This window comes from Rutidosis leptorrhynchoides, chromosome 3 (genome assembly GCF_046630445.1).
Source record: "Rutidosis leptorrhynchoides isolate AG116_Rl617_1_P2 chromosome 3, CSIRO_AGI_Rlap_v1, whole genome shotgun sequence".
NCBI lineage: Eukaryota > Viridiplantae > Streptophyta > Magnoliopsida > Asterales > Asteraceae > Rutidosis > Rutidosis leptorrhynchoides.
The window spans coordinates 591,161,181-591,168,111 of record NC_092335.1 but is presented as its reverse complement, the minus strand read 5'-3'; positions in this window follow the sequence as shown (position 1 = coordinate 591,168,111).

Here is a 6,931-nt window from a genome sequence, read left to right as displayed (position 1 = left end):
ACACAAAATTTGTGCATCCAAATATGCATTAGTGTTAGCAAAATAACAATTTAAAACAATCACAATAACATGTTAAATCAAAATTAAACTTATACACATTTTCACATTTCTTTACAATTCTACACTTTTTCAAATAAGCACATATGAAAATGTAGATATAGTTCATAAGCATTTAACTCAAATAACATGTCAAAATAGTCATTACTAATAATTAAACAAGTCTCAAATGGCAATTATATCAAATTAATCAAGTTCATGAATTTTGCACCTAAAAAGTCCACTTTAATCTCCAAAAATCATGTTTAGGATCAATGTTTGGATCATTTAGCTACCTAAACATGTTACACTACTTAATTTAGCAATAATTCATGACAAAAATCGGCCATAACCTGTTTATATCAAAAAGTTCCAAATTGCTCAAGAACACAAACCCTAGATTTCTAAAAATTTTGAAGTTTTTGGCTTCAAATCATGTTAAATAGCATCAATCTAGGTTATACATGCATAAAATATTAACAATTTAACTCTAATTACACTAGAAACTAACAAAATCAAATTAGGTAAAATATAGCTCAAGAACACTAAAAATCAAATTTAAAGAGGTTTAGGGGTGTAATTTTTACCTTTCTTGATAAACTTCTAAACAATTTCATGATTAGAGCGAGAAATTTGACGAATTACGGTGAAAAATTGCGAATTTTAGAGGTGATTTGGGAGTAGGTTCGTATATGTGTGTGTGTTTATGGTGAAGACAGAACAGCGAGCTGTTCTTGTTTCAGGTCTGATTTTCAGCCTCATGCGATCGCATGAGGTTGGAGTGTAAACCCCATGCGATCGCATGGGGGTCCGGGTACAGTAAATTTTTGGTTTTTTTTTTTTTTTTTTTTTTTTATAAAAACCTTAAAACTTATAAAACATATAATTAATAAAATTTTAAAAATTTGTTTTTTTTAGGATGAGGGCATTTCGGATCGATGTCCTAGTCCGTCCCTCGACAAAATTTTAAAAATCGTCAATTCAAAGCGCGGTTTTAAAAGTAAAGATTTTTGGGTTTTTTTTTAAATGTTTTTTGCATACTTTAGTTCAATAAGATTAAAAATAATGATAATATAAGTTCTCGTCCCTCCCTTGAGTAGAGCAATTTCGGTTCAACGACCTAGTCTTCAACTCACGACGAATTTTAAAAATCAAAATTTTAACTTAACGAAATAAAGTAAATTTTTGTTTTTAAATTCACACCAAACTTAAATTTAAAATGCATAAAATTAAAAATTCATATTAAAAATTCACACCAAACTTAAATTTATATTTTTGTTTTTATACATACAAACTTATATTAAAAATATTAATTTTTCAAATATTTACAAACTTAAATATATTAATTTTTTTAAAAAAGTTTACAATATTAGTTTAATATTTATATATTAAAAACAAAGTAAAAATAAAAATTAAAAATCTTTTTGGTCTTTTATCGCACTTTAATCAATCAAATATTATCAAAAATATACGCCCCTCTTTTCGGTAAAGTAATTTCGGTTTCTTAACCTAGTTTAACTCATGACGAATTTTTGAAATATTTTGAGTTGATTGATTAAAGATATTTATACCTTAAGAATAAACGGTAAATTTCGCAGTGATGTAATAAATTTTTGTATGATATCAATAATTTCGGTCGCAAGACCTAATTTTATTGAATACCAATTTAATACTTTATAGCGAATAATTTAGCGTTTATTATCAAAAGGTTAAAAATAAAAATAAAAATGAAAACTGTACATACTTACCTGTGAAATAGATTTCTTAGTGATATGCTCTAGCCCACTCATAAGATAGTCGGGCTAATTGGTTTTCCATAGCTACATAGGCGTAACCTCGAGCATTCAACGTTTTTTTCTAAACATATGAACGGTCCATCTCTGCATAAAGTAACAAATTCGGTATTTGAATATATCTGATTCGTAGAACATTTTCCTTCGTGTGACCATTTTCCGCATTTGTGACATCTTTCAAGGTGTCGAGCTCTCCTTTTCGCTGCGGATTTTGATTTTCCTTTACCAAATTGTAACTTATTATTTTCGTTCCTGGATTCTTTTCTTACTCCGTCCAATTTGCCTCTGATTAATGATACTATTTCACTTGGAAGGGTGTCATTATTACGTTTAGTGATCAAAGCGTGTAGCATTAGACCATGGTTTAGTTCACAGAAAGTCTTCATCTCGTAAAACCTAAAAAAATAAAAAATTCAGAATGGGGGGAGAAGACTAGTTCTTTAGGGTCTGCTAGGGAAAGACCATTCGGATTCCATTCTCGAGAACTACACGAAAACAGAAAATCTAACTCTAACAGAAATATATATTATCCTTTAAAGACTTGATTCTCCCCACACTTAGTTAGCTGTGGTGTTGAAATTGTGATTAACTCGTTGTCAACTTCCATTGGACTATCTATGTAATGTTTAACTCTGTAACCATTAACCTTAAATTCAATCCCATTTGAATTTATTAATTCTACTGTTCCGTACGGGAAAACTCTTTTGACTATAAATGGTCCAGACCATCTTGATTTCAATTTTCTAGGAAATAGCTTGAATCGTGAATTGAAAAGAAGAACTCTGTCTCCTTCTTTAAATTCTTTTGAACTTCTGATTCTTTTATCATGCCATTTATTCGTTCTTTCTTTATAGATTAACGAATTTTCGTATGCTCCATGTCTTAATTCTTCTAATTCGTTTAATTGACTTATCCGTAGACGTCCGGCTTCATGTAAATCAAGATTACATGTCTTCAAAGCCCAAAATGCTTTGTGTTCAATTTCTACTGAAAGATGACATGCTTTTCCGTAAACGAGTCTAAAAGGTGTGGTTCCAATTGGAGTTTTGTAGGCTGTTCTAAAAGCCCAGAGTGCATCCTCCAATTTAATGAACCATTCCTTCGGATTTGATCCTACGGTTTTTTCTAGAATACGTTTTAAAGCTCGGTTGGTATTTTCAACTTGTCCACTTGTTTGTGGATGATAAGCAGTGGAGATTTTATGAGTTACTCCATATCTTTTAAGAACTTTCTCAAGTTAATTATTACAAAAATGAGTACCCCGATCACTTATTAAAGCTTTCGGTGCTCCAAACCTAGCAAAAAGATGTTTTAAAAAGTTGACTACAACTCGTGCATCGTTAGTTGGGAGAGTTTGTGCTTCCGCCTATTTAGATACATAATCAATGGCAACGAGAATGTAGAGATTATTATGAGATTTTGGAAATGGACCCATAAAGTCAATACCTCAAATGTCAAATACTTCACATACTTGAATGACATTTTGTGGCATTTCATCACGTTAACTTATTTTTCCGGCCCTTTGACAAGCATCACAGGATTTGCAAAGAAGTTGTGCGTCTTTGTAAATTGTAGGCCAATATAATCCAGCATCGTAAACTTTTCTTGCTGTGAGTTGAGGCCCATAATGCCCTCCTGTTGGTCCTGTGTGACAATGGTTTAAGATTTGACTAGCTTCATCTCCGAATACACATTGACGTATTATTCCATCGGGACAACTTTAAAACAAATGTGGATCTTCCCAGAAATAGTGTTTTATATCACTAAAGAATTTCTTTCATTTTTGGTACGATAATCCTTTTTCAAGGACTCCACATACTAAGTAGTTTGCATAGTCTGCAAACCATGGAATTTCATTATAATCTATCTTCAATAGATATTCATCAGGAAAGTTGTCTTGTGTGGCCGATTCATTTAGAACTTCTAATTCGGGATTTTCAAGACGAGAAAGATAATCAGCGGCGAGATTTTCTGCTCCCTTTTTATCTCGGATTTCAATATCGAACTCTTGTAAGAGTAAGATCCAACAGATTAATCGTGGTTTAGCATCTTGTTTCGAAAATAGGTATCTAAGAGCAGAATGGTCGGTATAGACCACCGTTTTAGCTAGAACAAGATATGAACGAAATTTGTCAAAAGCAAAGACAATGGCAAGGAGTTCTTTTTCAGTAGTTGTGTAATTCGTTTGTGCTCCTTGTAACGTCTTACTAGCATAATAAATAGGTTGAAATCATTTTTCAATCCTTTGTCCTAAAACGGCTCCCATTGCAAAATCACTTGCATCGCACATAAGTTCAAACGGTAGATTCCAATTTGGAGTTATCATGATCGGCGCATTAGTGAGTTTCTCTTTAAGAATATTAAAAGATTTGATGCATTCATCCGAAAAGATGAATGGAGCATCCTTTTCTAGGAGTTTATTCATAGGAGTGGTAATTTTAGAAAAATCTTTTATGAAACGTCGGTAAAAACCGGCATGCTCTAGAAAACTCCTAACTCCTCTAACATTGGTGGGATGTGGAAGTTTAGCAATTACATCTACTTTAGCTCTATCCACTTCAATTCCTTCCTTTGAAATTTTATGACCATGAACGATGCCTTCTTTAACCATGAAATGACATTTCTCCCAATTAAGTACTAGATTTGATTGTTCGCATCTAATAAGCATTCGTTCAAGATTAACTAGACATGTTTCAAAAGTATCACCGAAGACTGAAAAGTCATCCATGAAAACTTCCATGCATTCTTCTATCATGTCGTGAAAAATCGCCATCATGCACCTTTGAAAGGTTGCAGGGGCGTTGCAAAGTCCAAATAGCATGCGTTTGTAAGCAAAAGTACCATAAGGGCACGTGAACGTGGTTTTCTCTTGGTCCTCGGGTGCTATTGGAATTTGAAAATATTCGGAAAAACCGTCAAGAAAACAATAGTAACTATTTCCGGCTAAATTTTCCAACATTTGATCAATAAAAGGTAAGGGAAAGTGATCTTTTCTGGTGGCGTCATTTAATTTTCTATAATCAATACAAACACGCCATCCTGTTACAGTCCTAGTAGGAATAAGAAAATTTTTCTCATTCGTGATGACAGTCATGCCACCCTTCTTAGGTACGCATTGAACTGGGCTTAGCCATAGACTATCAGAGATTGGATAAATTAAACCTGCATCAAGCAGTTTAATTATTTCTTTCTTAACAACATCTTGCATATTAGGATTTAATCTTCATTGGCGTTGCACATACGTTTTATGACCTTCTTCCATAAGGATTTTATGCGTGCAATACGAAGGACTTATTCCTTTAATATCATGAATTTTCTATGCAATAGCTGGTTTATGAGCTTTCAACACAGAAATGAGTTGAGATTTTTCATTTTCAGTAAGAGAAGACGATATTATTACCGGTAATTCAGATTCACCATGTAAATAAGCGTATTCCAAATGGTTTGGAAGTGGCTTTAACTCTAATGTTGGTGGTTCTTCTATCGATGATTTGTATCGATATCTGTCTTCTTGTTTTAGCATTTGAATTTTTTCTGTTGTTGGTTCATATCCATTAGCCATAAGTGTAGCTAACATTTCAGTTTCATCAATTGGTTTAGTTCCTTCTCCTAAAGAACATTCTCCTGTTCCTTGTAATTCTGGAAATTCTTCTAACAATTCTGCATGTGAATCTATAGTTTGAATATAATAATATGTATCATCTGTAGATTGCGGTTGTTGCATGGCTCTATCAACAGAAAAGGTGACACTCTCATCCTCTATACTTAAGGTCAGCTTCTTACCGAACACGTCTATTATTGCTTTAGCCGTGTTTAAGAATGGTCTTCCTAATATGAGAGGTACTCGAGAATCTTCTTCCATGTCCAGAATAACAAAATCTACTGAAAATACTAAAGTACCAACTTTAACTAGCATGTTCTCCATTATCCCTCTAGGATATTTTACTGATCGATCGGCTAGTTGTATGCTTATTCGTGTTGGTTTCAATTCTCCAAGGTCTAGTTTAGCGTATATTGAATACAGCATTAAATTTATACTAGCACCTAAGTCTGCCAATGCTTCTATTGAACTAAGACTACCCAGAAAACATGGAATTGTGAAACTTCCTGGATCTGACAATTTTTCTGGTATCTTATTCAAAAGCACTGCAGAACAATTAGCATTTATAGTAACAGCCGAGAGTTCTTCCATTTTCTTTCTATTTGTGATTAGATCTTTCAGAAATTTAGCATATCTAGGCATTCCTGAAATTACATCAATGAAAGGAAGATTTACATTTATCTGTTTAAACATATCCAAGAATTTGGATTGCTTGGCTTCAAGTCTCTCTTTTCTCATTTTACTCGGGTAAGGAAGTGGTGGTTGGTATGGTTTAACATAAGGTTTAGCCTTAACTGTGTTATCTTCATTAACCTTTTCAACTACCGGTTCTGTTTCCTTATCTTTTTTAGGTTGTGGTTCTTGTGGAGTAGGAATAGCTTCATCAGAGATTACAGGTATTTCAGGTGGTTTAAGTGTAATACCACTTCTTGTAGTAATGGCTTTAGCTGTTTCATTCCGGGGGTTAGCATTTGTATCACTAGGTAGACTTCCCGGTTTTCTTTCACCTATTAACCTTGCTAGGTTACTTACTTCTTGTTCCAGATTTTGAATAGAAGCTTGTTGATTTTAAAATGCTTGAGCATTTTGTTCATTGGTTTGTTTTTGAGATGTGAAAAACTGAGTTTGAGAATCAACTAGCTTCAACATCATATCTTCTAAATTCGGCTTTTTATCATCGGTTTGTGGTGGTTTGTTTTGAAAATTAGGTCTTTGCTGATTGTAAGTATTATTGAATACTTGTTGATTACTAGGACCTTGTTGATTGTTGTATGGAACATTTCGGTTATAATTCTAATTTTGATTGTAGATCTGTCTTGGCGGTTGATAATTATTCTGATAATTATTTCCAGGCCTTTAGTTTATGTATGAAACATTCTCCCTTTGTTCCATTGTTAGTTCAATGCTGAGACAATCTTTTGTCAAATGTGGTCCTCCACACTGCTCACAACTAATTCGTATTGAGTGAATATCTTTAGTCATCTTTTCCATTCGTCTCTCG